This window comes from Ochlerotatus camptorhynchus, unplaced genomic scaffold (assembly GCF_037179485.1).
Source record: "Ochlerotatus camptorhynchus isolate MF236.1 unplaced genomic scaffold, CSIRO-AGI_Acam_v1.1 ptg000560l, whole genome shotgun sequence".
Lineage (NCBI taxonomy): Eukaryota > Metazoa > Arthropoda > Insecta > Diptera > Culicidae > Ochlerotatus > Ochlerotatus camptorhynchus.
In genome coordinates, this window is record NW_027041043.1 from 21004 (window position 1) to 38894 (window position 17891).

The 17891-nt window shown below is 41.6% G+C and overlaps 2 pseudogenes; one reads left to right on the forward strand and one right to left on the reverse strand.

The window, feature by feature from the left end:
* Positions 1–5422: 5422 nt before the first annotated feature.
* Positions 5423–9869, reverse strand: LOC135713515 (SWI/SNF complex subunit SMARCC2-like; annotated as a pseudogene).
* A 1690-nt stretch (positions 9870–11559) lies between these two features.
* On the forward strand, positions 11560–15944 carry LOC135713513 (SWI/SNF complex subunit SMARCC2-like; annotated as a pseudogene).
* The last annotated feature ends 1947 nt before the right edge of the window (positions 15945–17891 follow it).

Below are 17891 nucleotides of genomic sequence, written 5' to 3' on the forward strand. Positions count from 1 at the left end.
GCCTCTTCCTGTTACAGAAAAAGTGGGATATATTGTCATATACCCATCGATATGGGTATTTTTGGAATCGGGGTGGCGTGTACAGATAGGAAATCGATATCCGACGCTATTTTGAAATCCAAGGTGTAGGATTCCTGTTTCATAAAAAGTGGGAAATACTGTCAAATATCCAGGTGTTTTCAAATGGAGATGCTTCCTGATGTTGTCAAATGTGCAAGACATTAAAACAAAATGATTTTCGGGTGTTTTCAATTGTACTAAGAACTTATTGTTTTCGGATGTTTTCAAATGTGCAAAACATTAGAATCTAACTTTTTCAATTGCTTTCAACCATACTACACATTAGAATTACAAACATGATTTTGTAAACAGTACACACCATTGTTGTGAGATAACGTTATAGAAATGCATACATAATAGTCATTTCTAAGCTCCCGTTCCCCACCAGTCAGTTAACTGACCTTAGCTAACCTAATATCATTGTAGCAACTCTCTATGCGGCATTGGAACCATGCCATCAGCGCGCTAAGAGCTATTAGACTGCTGACATAGGCGCCAATTCGTGGATGACGAGGCACTAGGTGACGTTACAGCGAGCTTGACGATTGTTGTATCATTTTCGAACGAACTACCAGACAATGATGCCTAGCGTTTACATGATCATGTTTCCAAATCTACAGGGCCACCCACATTAGATCCGGATCTGACGCGATGCAGTAAAGTACAGCTAAATATATTGTTTAACTATCAAATATACGTCAACGCAACGCAAGCAGATCTAATGTGGATAACCCATAAGACCTGTGTCAGAGTGAAAACTGGTGGCTGCGTGAAATTTTAATAAATTGCAAACTTTATCAATACACAAATGCTCCGTCCGTGTGTCGAACCACAAACGAAACTCGTCAGTTGGTGGTGATTGATGACTTCCTTGGTTGCCTTGGTGGTGTCATTCCTTCCTTCGAAAAGAAGCACAGCCGTGAGTTCTGGCCCTTCAGTTGATGAGTCCAGATCTAGGTGTTAATGGTTGCCACTCGGTTGCAGAACATAGAGCGATAGAAAATAAACAAGAAAATAAATCCTTTAAATTTGTGGTGTTGAGTACTTGGCACTGATGAAGTCTGCAAGTAGTAGACTAAATACGCGTATCTATCAAAAGATAAGCAATTACAACGGAATTTAAAGGAAATAAACCAACACACTCAAAGCTCTTCATAAGAAAATAAAACCGAATTGAAGATTTATCCAAGGATTTTGCAGTAAATATTTAGATGAGCGGTTGAAAAAGGGGAAATAAGTAAAGAACAGCTTTTAAAGTCTATTTAGCTAAGACTAGAGAATGCTAGAGAAACTGTGAAAGACTATCAAAGCAAACTATGCACTTAGATCCAATTTTTTTCAGAAAACTTGTCAATACGTATAGTTTGAACCGATAACATCTTGCAGAAATTGTTGTCTTTGAAATGTCTAAGAGCCAGGTAAAGGGCCGAACACAATGACACCGGGACAGCGGCATTGCGGTACAGCGGCATTGCGGTACAGCGGCATTGCGGTACAGCGGTAAATGTACATTTTCAGGGAAGTTCGAAGAACTGCTAGACTGCAGAACTGCAGAACTGTTCTATAAACATCAGAAAAATGCGGGATTTAATTTAATTTAAGTTAATAATTATTCTGAAGACCTACAACTGAACAGAAATTCAAACAATATCCTTTTGATATTCTTTGAATAGGTCAAATTGATCAGGTATTGTTCTGAGAACCTACAACTAATCAATAAATCAATTGAAACTTCTCGGGTATTACAAGAGATCAAAATAAGCAAGAATTGTTTTGAAGGCCTACAACTGATCAGAAATTCAAAAAAGTAGTTTCGAAAATATTCGAAGTGATTAGAAATTAAAATCTTGAGATATTCTTCGAAGAGGTCAAGTTGATCAGGAATTATACTGAGGACCAACATCTGATCAAAAATTGAATTGAAGTCGTTTGAAAATTTCTTCAGAACGCAGAATAATCAGACATTGTTTTGAAGACCTTACTACACCAAAGGTTGTAGATCTTCAGAGAAATTAGCAGAACTTCAGGGAAGTTAAAAAAAAACTTCAGGGAAGTTTAAAAAACTTCAGGGAAGTTCAGAGATCTTCAGGTAAGTTCGGCAATCTTCAGAGAAATCAAAAGAAAATCAGGGAAGTTCGTAGATCTGCTGAGAAATTAACAGAACTTCAGGGATGTTCGTAAATCTTCTGAGTAATTAGCAGAACTACAGTGATGTTTGTAGATTTTAATATAAATTTTCAGTTCCTTAGGGAAATTAATAGAACAGAATTTCAGAGCAGTTCAAATAAATTTAGATTAATTCTCAGAACTTTAGATAAACTTCAGGGAAGATCACATAAATTTAAAGATCCTCGTATATCTTAAGAGTTTATTTCAGTACTTCAGGGCAGTTCATAGAGTTTTTGGCAAATTGGCAGAACTTCAGGGAAAAACACTGAATTTCAGGGAAATTTGTTGATCCTCAGAGAAATTTGCAGAGCTTAAAGGAGGTCTTCAGATAAATATTAATTGCTACAGAAAAATTTTCAGAAATTCAGGGAAGTTTGTAAACATTCAGAGAAATTATTAGTGCTTCAGGGTAGTTCGAATATCTTCAGTGAAATTTACAGAATTTGGGGAGTACACAGAACTTCAGGGAAGTTCGAAGATCGTCAGAGTAATTTGCAGATGGGAAGTTTATAGATCTTCAGATAAATTTTCAGGGGGCTGTTCTGGGGCCTTATTACGGATGTCACTTCACGGTGAAAAGTTGTCACTTGTCGTCACGGTGGAGTGATTCCCATTTGATTTGTACGGTAATCACGGCTCTTATTCTGAGCATCATTTGCTTATCACCATGTAGTGACACCCGTAATAAGGCCCCAGAACTTCAGGGAAATTCGTACAACTTCAGAATAACTTACAGTGCTTCAGAAATATTTGTTGATCTTCAGAGTAATTTTCAGTATTTTACGGAAGTTCATAGATATGCACAGAAATTTACAGAACTACAGGAAAGTTTGCAGATGTTCAGAGATATTTTCAGTGGTTCAGAACAATTATTAGTTCTTTAAAGAAATTTGTGGGACTTCAGGAATGTTCGTAGATGGTCAGAGCAAATCTAACTTTAGGGAAGTTCTTAGATTTTCAGAATAATGTTTAGTGCTTCAGGAAAATTCGTTTAGAAACCGGCGAATTTCAAATAATTTCAAGAAAGTTCATATATCTTTAGATAAATCAACCCATATTAGCTAGGGACATCCCACTCTAAACTTTGTATTTCTATCGACATACTTATTATATTTATAAATACTTAAGAAATACTTTAGAAATAGGTATCTAGGTATGTTTGCTCGGTTGCTAGACAAATTTCAGTAGTTTGTTTATCTGACGTGTGGATTCAATTCATAGCTGATTTCGTGTAGATTTTTTTTACGCATAATACGATATAAACATTTATTCTATTACAGCGTAAGCTGCACGCATCTAACCGATTCCAGCGTGATTCGTTGCTACAGTTCCAGGAAAAAAGCCATACTGATGGATATTGAAACCTTTCGACCATTGCTCGACCAATTTATCGTTTAGATCTGGAAATGACTACCGTGTTATAAGTATAGTTTTCACCCACTAGGATCTGTATCGTGTTATAATGACAACGGACATTTAGGTTGTTGGGAGCTGAATCGGGATTTTAACTGAGGGTTTGTGCATGAAAACCAAAGACCCAACGACTTCGAATACGCAGAAGTCTTTGAATACAAATTAGCAAACTACGAAAAAATAAAATTTAGATTAAACAGTGTCAATTGGCAATTAATTTTAAGGAATGTAGGAAATGTCGAAATTGGTATAGACGTGTTCTACTAAATTTCAACAGAAATAATTTCGGAAGAAATTTCTTTGAAGAAAAAAAGACGCAACAGAAACACACAAAATCCAGTCTGGTATAACAGACAAATGAAAAACTTGAAAAATCGGAAGCAAAAAGCACATAAAATTTATAAAAAACACAATAGTAGTAATAATGTATTAATTTATTTGGATTTATGCGATCAACTGAATTTTTCTATCAGTTCTGCACGTTCTGCATTTAAAGAATATAATGCAAAAACAGAACATGAAATAAAGTCCTGTCCATAGAACTTCTTTAATTACGTAAGAACCAAATTAAAATCTTACAATTTTCCTTCAATAATGCATCCGGAATAAAATACACATATTTTACATATGGTGCAAAAAAGTCTACTAGAATTGAATGTAAAAATATGAAACTTAATATCATTTAGCAGGAAAAGAACAACTTAAAATATTTCAATTGCACTAGGAAATAAAAATGTAGAAAAATGTGAAAGAGTTAGGGATCTATGAATTATCTTAGGCTCTAAACTAACTTTCATAGACCATTAAAACACAATTATTCACAGAGCAAATAACATGCTAGGCTTTATCAAGCGCTTTTGCTATAACTTTTAGGACCCATACATATGATTTGAGTAGTAGCTATACTGAAGATCCGAGAGATGTCGCCCCTGGTAGGAAAGTGGTAGGAAAATCATTTTTGCAGTATGGAGAATATCAGAAAATCCACGATTTGTGACATACTTTCACAGAAGGAAACAAATAAACGAGTGTTTACCTTATCACCATAGTAATGTACTCGTGCAATTTTTGTGCATCTAAAACTGCCCATAAAGACGATAATGGATAAAAACTGAAAATTTTCATGCATTTCCAAATGGTTTCCTACCATTCCCATACATTCGAAAGTGACTGTGATGATGTGGATATGGATGATGTCAAAAACAACATCACATGATTAATTAAAACACTATATATTGCCTATGTGAGGTCAATACTGGAATATTGAAGCATTGTATGGTATCCTATATTAAATTTGAATATGACAACATTCAATTCACCTGATATTTTTCTTACACACGCTTACTTTGAACATTCCCAAGCGAAGTTTATGGTCCTACAGGTATTGTTTCGTTGGAAGAAGATTATGTAATACCGAGAATTATTATTTCACCCTAAAGAAACCGACCGCGCTGGAACCATTGAGTTTAAGAGGGCTTAGCTTGCTTCTAGTGGTTAGTTTAATTGCTTTGCGTCACAGATTATAAAAATTGTGTCGATATTGGAAGCATGCTCATTAAATAAGTTAATGAGCTGAATGATAACCTTACCAAAATGCTCCATTTTCCATTTTTCATAACTTTAACCAAACTTTAACTTAACTTTAACTTTAACATAACTTTAAAATAACTTTTACATAACTTCATCTTACCTTTAACATAACATAAACATAACGTTAACTTACCTTTAACATAACATTAATTTAAGATTAACCTAACTTTAGCTTTAAAATTACTTTAACCTAACTTTCTACCAGCAGAGCAACCAAGCTCTTGGATTTCCTCTCTTCAACGGCAGCTAAGTGTTTTGCTTTGACGGCGGTCGCGGCCAAGGCAGCAGCTGCTGCCGATTGGAAATTTCCCTCGTTAAATACCTTCGGGTCACCATTCTCCTTGGCAAGTTCCGAAGATCCTTCCTTGTCCTTACCCTTGTCGGCTTCTGCTCCGGCCTCTGACTTTTGCTGGTCGCATCCTGCCGCAGCATTAGACTCAGACGCTTTGGTATCATCTTCTTGAGAAGAATTCTCTGTTTTATCAGATTGGTTATCTTTGTCTTAGAGAGACCATCAAACAACAACAAAATCACAAACCCCCAAGCTAAGAAAAATAAAATAAGTAGAGCACACAGCCGTAGCCAAACAATGAAACGAAAACAAATAGATATTGGAAATGAGACCCTTGAAAAAGCTTAGAGAAACAAAGTGTGCAGATTGAAGGTTGAAATAATATAATAATATAATATATATGCTGCCGGTGGACGCATAATTGTCCCATGGCTTATGCAGTTTCACATACACGTGGGACAATTATGCTTCCAGCGGCAGTATGGTGCTCCAGCATAGAGGCTATCTTACCGTCGTCCTTCTTGGAACCATCCTTCATCTCGACATCAGTGGATCCCGGAGTAGCTGGAGCACTCGTTCCGGTAGTGCCAGCGGCTCCAGGGACTTTGCTCTCTTCATCTTCCTTATCGTTGTCTGGACCAGTACCGGCAATGCCGCTTGTTGCCAACCCAGCGTACGCATCAAACTTTCCTCCGAAACTGGACATTTCCACATTCTTCAGATGGGCATCCATCATCGTAGCATAGAATACATATTAGTAACGAAATATTTCAACTCCATACATCACATACCTTAATAGCGGCAAACTCTTCCATTGCAGCCTTGGCAGCGCTGGCAGAAATCCTCGGATCTACTACCGAAGCCAGGAACGCAACCGTCGACATAATCGGATTGCCAGCCTTACTGAACGGAATCGACTGGTAGGACAACGGTCCCAGATACGTATTATCATCCTCCAGATAGGGATCCTCTATCGGAAGTTTCAGGAAATGCAGAATACACTCGTCCTGGGTACGCGTTCCAACATGCTCGCACACCTTGTTCCAATCATCCTTGTACATTTCCAGACGCTCGAGCAAAAGAAGTGTCTCCTGTTCGGACCAATCACGGGACATGCTTGCAGCGGTCTTGTTCCGCATGGCAGACGGTTTCTTGACGTACTGATCCAAACGAAGACCGAATTGGCCGTTGGGATCTGCGGTGATCGTTCCCAGTTCGGTTTTTATTCCGTCCAATATGCCAGCAGAGGGAGCTCCCGTTGCTACTGGTATGGCTCCAGGAGTAGCTGGGTCATCCTTTTTGTCTGGCTTTGTAACAGTAAACCTGCTAGAAAGTAGACGACCCAAACTCAAAGCGGTACAAACGGAACGATACGATCCCAAAATCGCCACTTTCAGGGGGAATATGTTACGTATGGCTTTAACGGATTCTGGTACTCAGAGATGAGACGGAATCAGGCTAGGTTGTGGTAGTTTATACCGAACCCTTTCTAACCCGGACCAACGTTGACCAAAAACCCTGAATCGAAATCAACAAATCCGCTTAAGCGCCAACACATACAAAGATGTGATGCGGAAATGCGTGTTTAAGTTTGCCGAGCTGGCTCACTCAGGGCGTGTCTAACGTACGCGATCAAACTCATGCAATCAACGTGTGTCAAAAAGAGATTAATTCACTAAAAGCATTCAATCAGGTTCATTTAACTATGTATATTTACGGGATCAAAGGTTGAGATTGAATTTGCAGGTTGGTTCTCGCTCACAAAGAGAAACTAAGTGTGGGCAAAGAATACAATTTTGGAAGCTACGTATTTCACATGAGTTAAACTTAAAAACTAAAGCGCTCTAACCTTTTCTTTTTCGATGGCAACCCGGGTTACTTGTTGCTGCTGATGCACGTGGAGGTGATCGAGGTCGGCGGAATGCCAACGCCGTTGTTGCCAATCGCCAATCGGAGTGACGACTCGTTCGCTGAAGCGGTCGGCCGGAAGCCGCGTGGGTAGCGTTGTTCGACTGCGGGATCGCTACAGTTCGATCGACGGCCTATTGCTATTGGCCGGGGGCCACAGCGTGCTCTTCGGTGTGCTACGAAGTCACGGCGGTACGATCAACGGTTGTCGCTATTGGCCGGGGGCCACGGTGTAGGCGAATACGGAATACAAGAATACTGCGGTTGTGCGATCGGCGACTCTTCACGGCGGTGTGAGTCGAGCCTCTCACGGATCCCGTTGGCTACCCGTGCCGACGAGTGGTGCCGACAAAGGTTCGGAAACGTAGGCGGCGGAGCGTGAAACGATCACGGTTTACTAGCGGCGTGGCTTGCGTAGTGCTGCAGAAAGCAGAGAGCACTTCTTCGGTGGGTGACCACCGAACGACGGAAAGCACTAGAGAGCGCGGTCCGAAAACGCACTGGATACCGAGATACTCTGGTGTAAGATGGCTGCTGTGTGCTTGTGTACTCGACCACGAGGTGGAACGTCGATGACGCCGATAGTTTTCGGTCCCCACCGAGAACCTTCTTTCGAAGGATTGACCTTCGAAACGTTATTAACCTAATTAATTTCTTGCCACACACTTCACTGAATTAACTAATTACCTGGTATGATTCACCGAATCGATAATATCGGTGATACGCTAGCACTATAAATTTAAGTATTTGTCTGATGGTGATATCTATCACCCAAAACACTACATTAGAATTTTTATTATTTAATTAGATTAGAAAATCACTTACTTTTCAAAGTACCGATCTCCCGCACTTGACAGTGCCTTAGCACTCACTGCTCGGTAACTTTATAATTTTTCGCTCTGAATAAATTTACGGTTTAGCTTTAAATCTTCCTAACTGTCTAGCTCGATAGCCAACTTGCAGATGATCTCACCACGCGCAGAGTCGTGTTTATATCCCCTCTGCATTTTACACGCGGCCGATTCTGATTGGCCGCTTTTGTTGCATAATCTTTTCTTATCAATCTGTAGATTGCATGCTATGAGAGGGAGACAGCTGATGTCTCAATACATCAAGAACACGAACGCTTCGCGACGGGTTTGGTTGTTGTCCGCGCTAGAAATATTGATAATGGGGTGTTACGAATGATCGTAACGCCAATATCAATCTAGCCTCATTATGAAGCGTCTCCGCTATGCTGTCAGTCTGATGATAGCTAGCGGAGGCGTTACAGTTTCTTGTCCAAATCAATCAAATTTTTAGCAGCTGTGAGCGGTTTTCGGAGGATTGAGCGGTTTCAATCCGGATGGCGTATCGCTTAGCACATGGAAATGTGAAGTTGGTGGAGGACCCATTGGAGTAGGACGTGAATAAGCATCGATCTGGTTGTTGATCAATCCCCACTGTTCAAGAAAAGCATGAACACGCATAATAGCGCAGACGTCTCCTGCCAAATTTCTTCGGCAAGCAGTGCTGGTAAAGTACTCCGTTGGGTTCCGCCGATAGGTATCGATCATAAAATTACGATAAGATAGATTTCCGGAGTTTTCGACTTGTGCTTCCCATTGAAGAACTCCGGGAGGGCACGCTTCTCAACCACATGAATCGAATTGTAATCGAACCAAGCCGAATAGGAAGGAACTATAATATGATGTGTCTGCTGGGTAACAATATCCTCCAGGTTGTCCTTTTTGTGAGGAAACTCCTGAGTATTGCTGTTGTCGCTGGTTTTGCCAGCTTGACTATCATCTCCCGTTCGATCCGCATTAGCTCTGTCAATGTCGTCATCCAGATCCGTCATTGTTGCATATTTTATAGGCATCATTTCCGGATCTCTCTAGGGCTCTGGGGTGGCCGGACCTGAAGCAGAATTGCTCGAACCAGCCTTCACCTCAGTCAGATTAGTTTCCGGCAGGGGGTCGTCCATATCCTTTGTCAGATCTTCCGATTCTTCGTCATCAGCACGAGGTTTTTTTTTTTGGAATACGGCCGGTGACCGGCCGCTCTTCCGTTTACCACCCTTTGCTTGCGGAGAAGGCGATCGTTTCGCTTCTGATGAACAACTTTAGCTTTCTTCACTTTATCGTCCGATCCACCGGCCATCAGATCCTCCACACCGAGTCGCAGTTTGTGGACCTTTTTACGACAGGCTTCATCCACTTCGTTATCTTATCTGCCATCCATTCGTTGTACTCTTCCAGATCGGTTACCCACGAAAGCGAAACACGCCAACGGTCACCCGGTAACATCGGAGAATCCGGCACGGTCTCCGGCAAATCAAACGTATTCGGTACCCAGGTATCGTACGAATCCGGGAAGAAATACCAATGAATCATCACAAGCTTATCCAGGCGGAATGTAGGCCTTGCATAATCCTCCGGCAGGGGATCAACCGCCGGCTCGACCGCCGGATAGATGATATGCGTCGCCTCCTCCTCGTCCAGCGTCATCTCACCCTGATGATTGGTTACAATGTCCGATCTTCGATTAGCAGTAGCCTTTTCCACTTCGGGCCTAACGTAAACGATCGGTAGCCGCATGCATTCAGCTTCGATTAGAGCCGTCTCCATGTCAAGCAGCATCTGTATAACGCATAGGGTTCTGAAAGGGTGGAACATTTCAGTGCCAACATTTCAAAGGGGCGTAATTGCTTTTGTAAACAATGGCTTTAGCCGTCCATTTCTCGCAAATAAAAGCCCACCCTTCCAAAATACCAATGCTAGCTGGAGCAGGAAACATTTCTCTACCTGCTGGTGTCATTCATTTTTATGATTGAGCTTTCAACCGCGAGAAATCGACGACTTAAACCATTGTTTACAAATGCAATTACGCCCCTTTGAAATCACAAACGAAGTGACAGACGACTAACTGGCGAAGAAATCCATTAAAATAATGTGGTCGCTGTAATAGAATTTTCTTGGAAGCTTGTGCCATCATCCACCAGATGGGTTAGTTTTTTTGTTTTGATTTGAACAAAGTTGATTTTGTGTATAATGATTCTTTGACAGTGTGCAAAGATAGTGTGTCATTTTGTCATCTTTTTATGCATTTTAGTTTCTACATTCTAATACATTTGGTGAAAATGCTAGTACAATCCAGTAGTAGTGTTGCAATGTGGTACAATCCAGTAGCAGTGGTGTTGCCATGTGGTTCACTGAAAAATTGAAATAGCAGGTTAGTCACCAAAGTTTTCGAGCCGCTCCGTCTGTCACTTCGTTTGTATTTGAAATGTTGGCACTGATTTGATTACAAGGGAATTAGCACGAGCAGATGAACCAGCAGGTAGATAAATGTTTCCTGTTCCAGCTAGCATTGGTATTTTGGAAGGGTGGGCTTTTATTTGCGAGAAATGGACGGCTAAAGCCATTGTTTACAAAAGCAATTACGCCCCTTTGAAATGTTGGCACTGAAATGTTCCACCCTTTCAGAACCCTATGCGTTATACAGATGCTGCTTGACATGGAGACGGCTCTAATCGAAGCTGAATGCATGCGGCTACCGATCGTTTACGTTAGGCCCGAAGTGGAAAAGACTACTGCTAATCGAAGATCGGACATTGTAACCAATCATCAGGGTGAGATGATTACTTTTGCCCGAGCCACGAGCGAAGAGAAGCAACTTACAGTAAGTATTAAAATATATGTTATATTTAGTGCAATTATTTTGATATCATTTTGCGTAATTTCAGTACTTGGCACCTGATCCTCCGACAAACCGGGTGGATCGCTGTTTTATATTCTGGCCACGATGTACCGTTACAAGGCTGAACAGCGCTGGCGGAAATTCGATTTTATGGTAAACAAGGTAAGCATGTTCCACGCCCGGTGCTAATTCCCTTTTGATCAAATGTTCCACCCTTTCAGAACCCTATGCGTAAGGACCCCATTATACAGATGCTGCTTGACATGAAGACGGCTCTAATCGAAGCTGAATGCATGCGGCTACCGATCGTTTACGTTAGGCCCGAAGTGGACAAGGCTACTGCTAATCGAATATCGAAGATTGTAACCAATCATCAGGTTGAGATGACGATGGACGAGGAGGAGACGACGCATATCAGCTATCCGGCGGTACTGCCGTAGGATTATGCAAGGCCTACATTCCGCCGGGATAAGCATGTGATGATTCATTGGTATTACTTCCCGGATTCGTACGATACCTGGGTACCGAATACGTTTGATTAGCCCCGGAGGCCGTGCCGGATTCTCCGATGTCACCGGGTGACCGTTGGCGTGTTTCACTTTCGTGGGTAACCGATCTGGAAGAGTACAACGAATGGATGGCAGAAGAGGATTACGAAGCTGGTCGTAAAAAGGTCCACAAACTGCGACTCGGTGTGGAGGATCTGATGGCCGGTGGATCGGACGATAAAGTGAAGAAAGCTAAAGTTGTTCATCAGAAGTGCAAACGGTCGCCTTCTCCGCAAGCAAAAGGTGGTAAACGGAAGAGCGGTCGGCCACCGGCCGTATTTCAAGAAAAACCTCGTGCTGATGACGAAGAATCGGAAGATCTGACAAAGGATATGGACGACCCCCAGCCGGAAACTAATCTGACTGAGGTGAAGGCTGGTTCGAGCAATTCTGCTTCAGGTCCGGCCACTCCACAGCCCTAGAGAGATCCGGAAATGATGCCTATAAAATATGCAACAATGACGGATCTGGATGACGACATTGACAGAGCTAATGCGGATCGAACGGGAGATGATAGTCAAGCTGGCAAAACCAGCGACAACAGCAATACTCAGGAGTTTCCTCACAACAAGGACGACCTGGAGGATATTCCCTGCGCTTTGGTCAGAGAGCGTATAGGGCGTCGTTGTGCCAATTAGGTCGTGGCACATTTCGAGTATGAGAGAGTGATTGCAGTTTGCTCAAAAGTGCCTGAGTAAAATGCAAGTATTTTCGATGATTACCCGTAGTTGTTACAGTGAAGATATACACCCATATTCTTGTTTATGTCTGGACGTGTTTGCCATACAGAAACATTTTTATTTGATTTTGTGTGGTGGATGGGTTTCGGGCGTGGACGGGCATATTAAGTTTACGTTAGGATAACGTTGAAAAATTGTGAAATGTATCGCTTCAGTTTGAGAAGCACTTCACTTCGCAACTGATGAACCATTCTGACGGCCCACATTGCCTTGCAGGCGCCGTGTGTTGGCAGGGTCCAATATTGGACAGTTTGATGTTTAGAAAATACCATCAGTTAAAACTGTATTTTTGAACTTTATCTCTATACATTCCCGAAAAAAAAAATTACATTGAAATTTTCAATGGAAACAATGCTCTAACATTAATATTTATTGTCGACAATAAAAATGATTGTTATAATGTTGTACCCTTCCGAAACGGCAAAAGTGCTACCTAGATGTACAATGAAGGTACATAATAAAATGTTGTTACAATGATTTTTATCATATTTTTCATTTATTTTATTGTTAATATGATTCGATCGTGAACAATAATGAACAACTCTATTACAATAAAAATTGTTGTTACATTAAATATTGATGTGTTTTCATTGTAGGTTACGTCACGAACAATAAAAATAAATCTAATTGAAGCATGCAGACTATGAGAGGGTCAGCAACACTGCCAATGTAATCAAGATAGGCGCTGCCCGTATGGCTCTGCCTTTGACAGTTCGTTTGGCTGAGCGATATCGGACTTGCTCTATTCGTTGCCAAGTCAACGACCAGATCGGGTTGAGTTGAATTCAACTCACCTGCCTCATCTAAATCCCGCTTAATGCAGACCTTTTCCGTGCAGTCAATAATCATACAATAATAATAAAAAAAAAATCCACCACTGGAAGATGTCAGGAAGGAATTCTCAGGTGGAAGCATACTTCATGGGCGATTCTCTCCAGTCGAATGTATTAACTTACCAACGACGCTCAACCACCAAGGAGGCGTGACCTAGGGAGATCGATTGCAGGGGAGTTGGCCTGAATTTCTCACAAGTTCCGGATCGAATCTCAATCCAAAACCAGTAAAAAAAGGACGCACCCGTAATAGACATACTACCCCCTTCCCTTCCCGGGGCGATGTTTTATTTTTTCGATTTTTTTTATAAAGTCGATAAAGTAGATCTGTCCAGCCAACACATACACTCTAAAGTACACTGTTATTTTTTTAATCAATAAATCCGCCAACCAACAGTAAAATAACAATAATATATACTGTTATTGAAAAAAAAAAATGATATGGGGAAATCTCGAAAAATTCATTGTTAAGATACTTAACAACCCCCCTTTTTTATTGTAAATTTTCCATTTACCATGAAATTTACTGTTTAGTACAACATAAATCAAGGTAAATTTATTGTAGACGTAACAATATAAATCATTGTTAAGACAATAATTTTCGTCTTATTGTGACATTGTTTTTTAATGTATTTTTGTTGTTATTTTTTTTTTCGGGTTCTTAGATGTTTCTTAGTAGATTATCATGTTGGTGTAAGCTGATTCAAAGAGTAAATGGTATTAACATTGAACTGTCCATAGTTGGGCGTTGTTGAACTTGTGGTACTTGCACAACATTTCATGTGAGTACCAAAGCAACCATATAATCACAAAATAGCTTTAGGTGTGGGTTCAGAGTGGGACAATGTCACTGAGATATGGTTAGTTGGGCATTCAGATGAAACTATTACTTTAAAAAACTAATCCTGGTTGTATCTCTTTTTCGTTTGCATGTAACACTGTTTGATATTACTAACCGCACCGAGCCTTCATTCCGGGTGGTGAGCGAACCCGAAGTAGAAGAAGACCATAAGCCCCTTCTCGGAACGAGTGTTTTGTTAGTGGACCTGGTCTGCGATTTAAGGTTGGACTCTGTGATGATAAGTATCACATAACAGGTAAAGTAGGTAGCATCATCTTTATCGAAATGTAAGTATTATTGACAATGATCATAACTAGATTATATGAAAATTTTAATTATAGGTACCTGGATCAACGTTGTTTAAACATGCGCATTCAATCGTGACGGCATCTAGTTCTGCATTTCAAACCTACCCAACCCTTTTCCTTTCTACAATCCCTGAACCGCTGGTTCACCATAAGTGTACCTTGCAGAACTTTTTTAACCCCCATGGGTAAAGATGCTGTGTTGCTCACTCCTCTCCCCTTCCCTGGTGTATTATGGATGGTTCAGATCGGTGACATGGCCCCTGACCCCCTTGTACATCATAAAATGAAAATGAAAATGAAAACAAGGACGACCTGGAGGATATTGTTACCGAGTAGACACATTATATTATAGTTCCATCCTATTCGGCTTGGTTCGATTACAATCCGATTCATGTGGTTGAGAAGCGTGCCCTCCCGGAGTTCTTCAAATCTATCTTGCTTATCGTAATTTTATGATCGATACCTATCGGCTGAACCCAACGGAGTATTTGACCAGCAATGCTTGCCGAAGAAATTTGGCAGGAGACGTCTGCGCTATTATGCGTGTTCATGCTTTTCTTGAACAGTGGGGATTGATCAACTACCAGATCGATGCTGATTCACGTCCTACCCTAATGGGTCCTCCACCAACTTCGCATTTCAATGTGCTAAGCGATACCCCATCCGGATTGCAACCGCTCAACCATCGGCTGCTAAAAATTTGCTTGATTTGGACAAGAAGCCAGACTAAAAGGATGACCCAGCTACTCCTGGAGCCATACCAGGAGCAACGGGAGCTCCCTCCGGTGGCATGTTGGACGGAATAAAAACCGAACCGGGAACGATCACCGCAGATCCACACGGCCAATTCGGTCTTCGTTTGGATCAGTACGTCAAGAAACCATCTGCCATGCGGAACAAGACCGCTGCAAGCATGTTCCGTGATTGGTCCGAACAGGAGACACTTCTTTTGCTCGAGGGTCTGGAAATGTACAAGGATGATTGGAACAAGGTGTGCGAGCATGTTGGATCGCGTACCCAGGACGAGTGTATTCTGCATTTCCTGAAACTTCCGATAGAGGATCCCTATCTGGAGGATGATAATACGTATCTGGGACCGTTGTCCTACCAGCCGATTCCGTTCAGTAAGGCTGGCAATCCGATTATGTCGACGGTTGCGTTCCTGGCTTCGGTAGTAGATCCGAGGATTTCTGCCAGCACTGCCAAGGCTGCAATGGAAGAGTTTGCCGCTATTAAGGTATGTGATGTATGGGGTTGAAATATTTCGTTACTAATATGTATTCTATTATTGTTACAGGACGAAGTCCCCGCTACGATGATGGATGCCCATCTGAAAAATGTGGAAAAGTTCAGCTTCGGAGGAAAGTTTGATCCGTACGTTGGGTTGGCAACAAGCGGCATTGCCGGTACTGGTCCTTACAAGGATAAGGAAGATGAAGAGAGCAAAGTCCCGGGTGCTCCAGCTACTCCGGGATCCACTGATGTCGAGATGAAGGATGGTTCCAAGAAGGACGACGGTAAGATAGCCTTTATGCTGGAGCGCCATACTGCCGCTGGTTGAAGAGAGGAAATTCAAGAGCTTGGTTGCTCTGCTGGTCGAAACACAGATGAAGAAACTGGAGATCAAGCTACGACACTTTGAAGAGCTCGAAACAACGATGGAGCGAGAGCGGGAAGGTTTGGGATACCAGCGACAGCAGTTGATACAAGAACGGTTGCAGTTCCATTTGGAACAGCTGAAGGCAACGGAGTTCCGTGCTCGACAACAGGCTCATCAGCGATTCCAGCTGGAACAAGGTCAATGGCAGCAGCCTGCGATAGGTGGTGCTCCAGCAGCTGGCGTTACTCCTCCTCAGCAACAGGCCCTAAACTTAAATTAAAGTTCTGTTATAGGTAATTAAAGTTAAGTTAAGTTAACGTTATGTTAAAGTTAAAGTTAAGTTAAAGATAAGTTAAAGTTCTGTTAAAGTTAAGTTAAATTTATGTTATGTTAAAGTTTAAGTTAAGTTAAAGTTAAAGTTAAAATAATTTTAAGGTAAAGTCATGTGAAAGATAAGTTAAAATTAAGTTAAAGTTATGTCAAAATTAAGTAAGGGCTATGTTAAAGCTTAAGTTAAGTTAAAGTTCGGTTAATGTTGGGTTAAAGTTATGTTAAATTTAAGTTAAAATTACTTTAAGGTTATGTTAAAGTTTAGTTAAAGTTATGTTAATTGTTAAAGTTAAGTTAAAGATATGTTAAGTTAATGTTTGGTTATAGTTAATATAAAGTTATTTTCATTCCGTATCGAGCGCTGAGCCAGTTAGCAGCGTCCTGGTCTCTTCATACGACACTCGTTTTTTACCGCGTTTCCATCGCTATCGTTGTTGAAAAAAAGTGTTCAGGTGAATCGCGCACGGTTTTCGGAAGCAGCTATCGTAAGCTGAGTCTTACGTATAGACTGTTCACCTTTACCCCAGTGATCGATCATCATCAAATCATCACCACCATCATCGCATCATCTCCGTCAATAGCCGCAGCGTAGCAGCAGCAAACGGAATACCTAGCTGCACCGTCCATTGCCTCCCTATTGTAGTTTTGTTTTGCCTCGTGGCGCGTGGTTCTTTTTTTTTTTTTTTTTTTTTTTTTTTTTTTTTTTTTTTTTTTTTTTTTTTTTTATACAGGGGGGAATCTGCTCCCAGACACCTGAGAAGATAACTCAGGGTGTGGGGATGGGAGAAGTAGCTCTCCCGACCCACTAAACCTTACCCTGTGCTCTAGACCCTTGTCCTCCCCGGAACCGCCCGAAGGCATTACGTCATGGGAGGGGGCCGATTGCGCTATGGCGCATCACTACGTGTTGTGTCAGACATGACACTCGCTACTGCACAGTGAGCAGCTGTGCAGGGCCTTCCTCTTGTTGCTCGCTGTTCGTTGTTCGCCTGAGTTCTAGAGCAGACGTGATAGCCAGCCAACTGTCCAGGGCCCGTACAGGACAGATGTGACCGCTTACCAGCTGCGTGTGCTAAGCACTCTAAGAACCCGGCGTCACTCCTGCCTTTGCACAACGAGGGTTTGTGCAGGGCTTCTCAACCTCCTCTTGTTGTTCGCTGTTCGTTGTTCGCCTCGGTTCCAAGCAGACGTGATAGCCAGCCAACTGTCCAACAGGGTAGCTTAGGACAGATGTGACCGCTTACCAGCTGCTTGTGCTAAGCACTAAGAACCCGGCGTCACTCCTGCCTTTGCACAACGAGGGTTTGTGCAGGGCTTCTCTGCGGTAGTTCGTTTAGCCGCAATATCTCTCCCTTGGGTTCGATAAAAATGGCGCGTGGTTCTGTCTCTCACCCCTGGTAAGGGAGTATGGTTCATAGTGAGACAACTTGTTGCAACTAGATAAAAGTTTTTTTTTTCGATTTTTTTTCGCTTTAATTTGCTTGTACGCCGTGCAAAAAAATTTAATTACTAGTAATTAAAATTAATAAATTGGAGAAGGTTTTTATTTTTTTTCCTTCTTAAGCGGTTGCACACCGC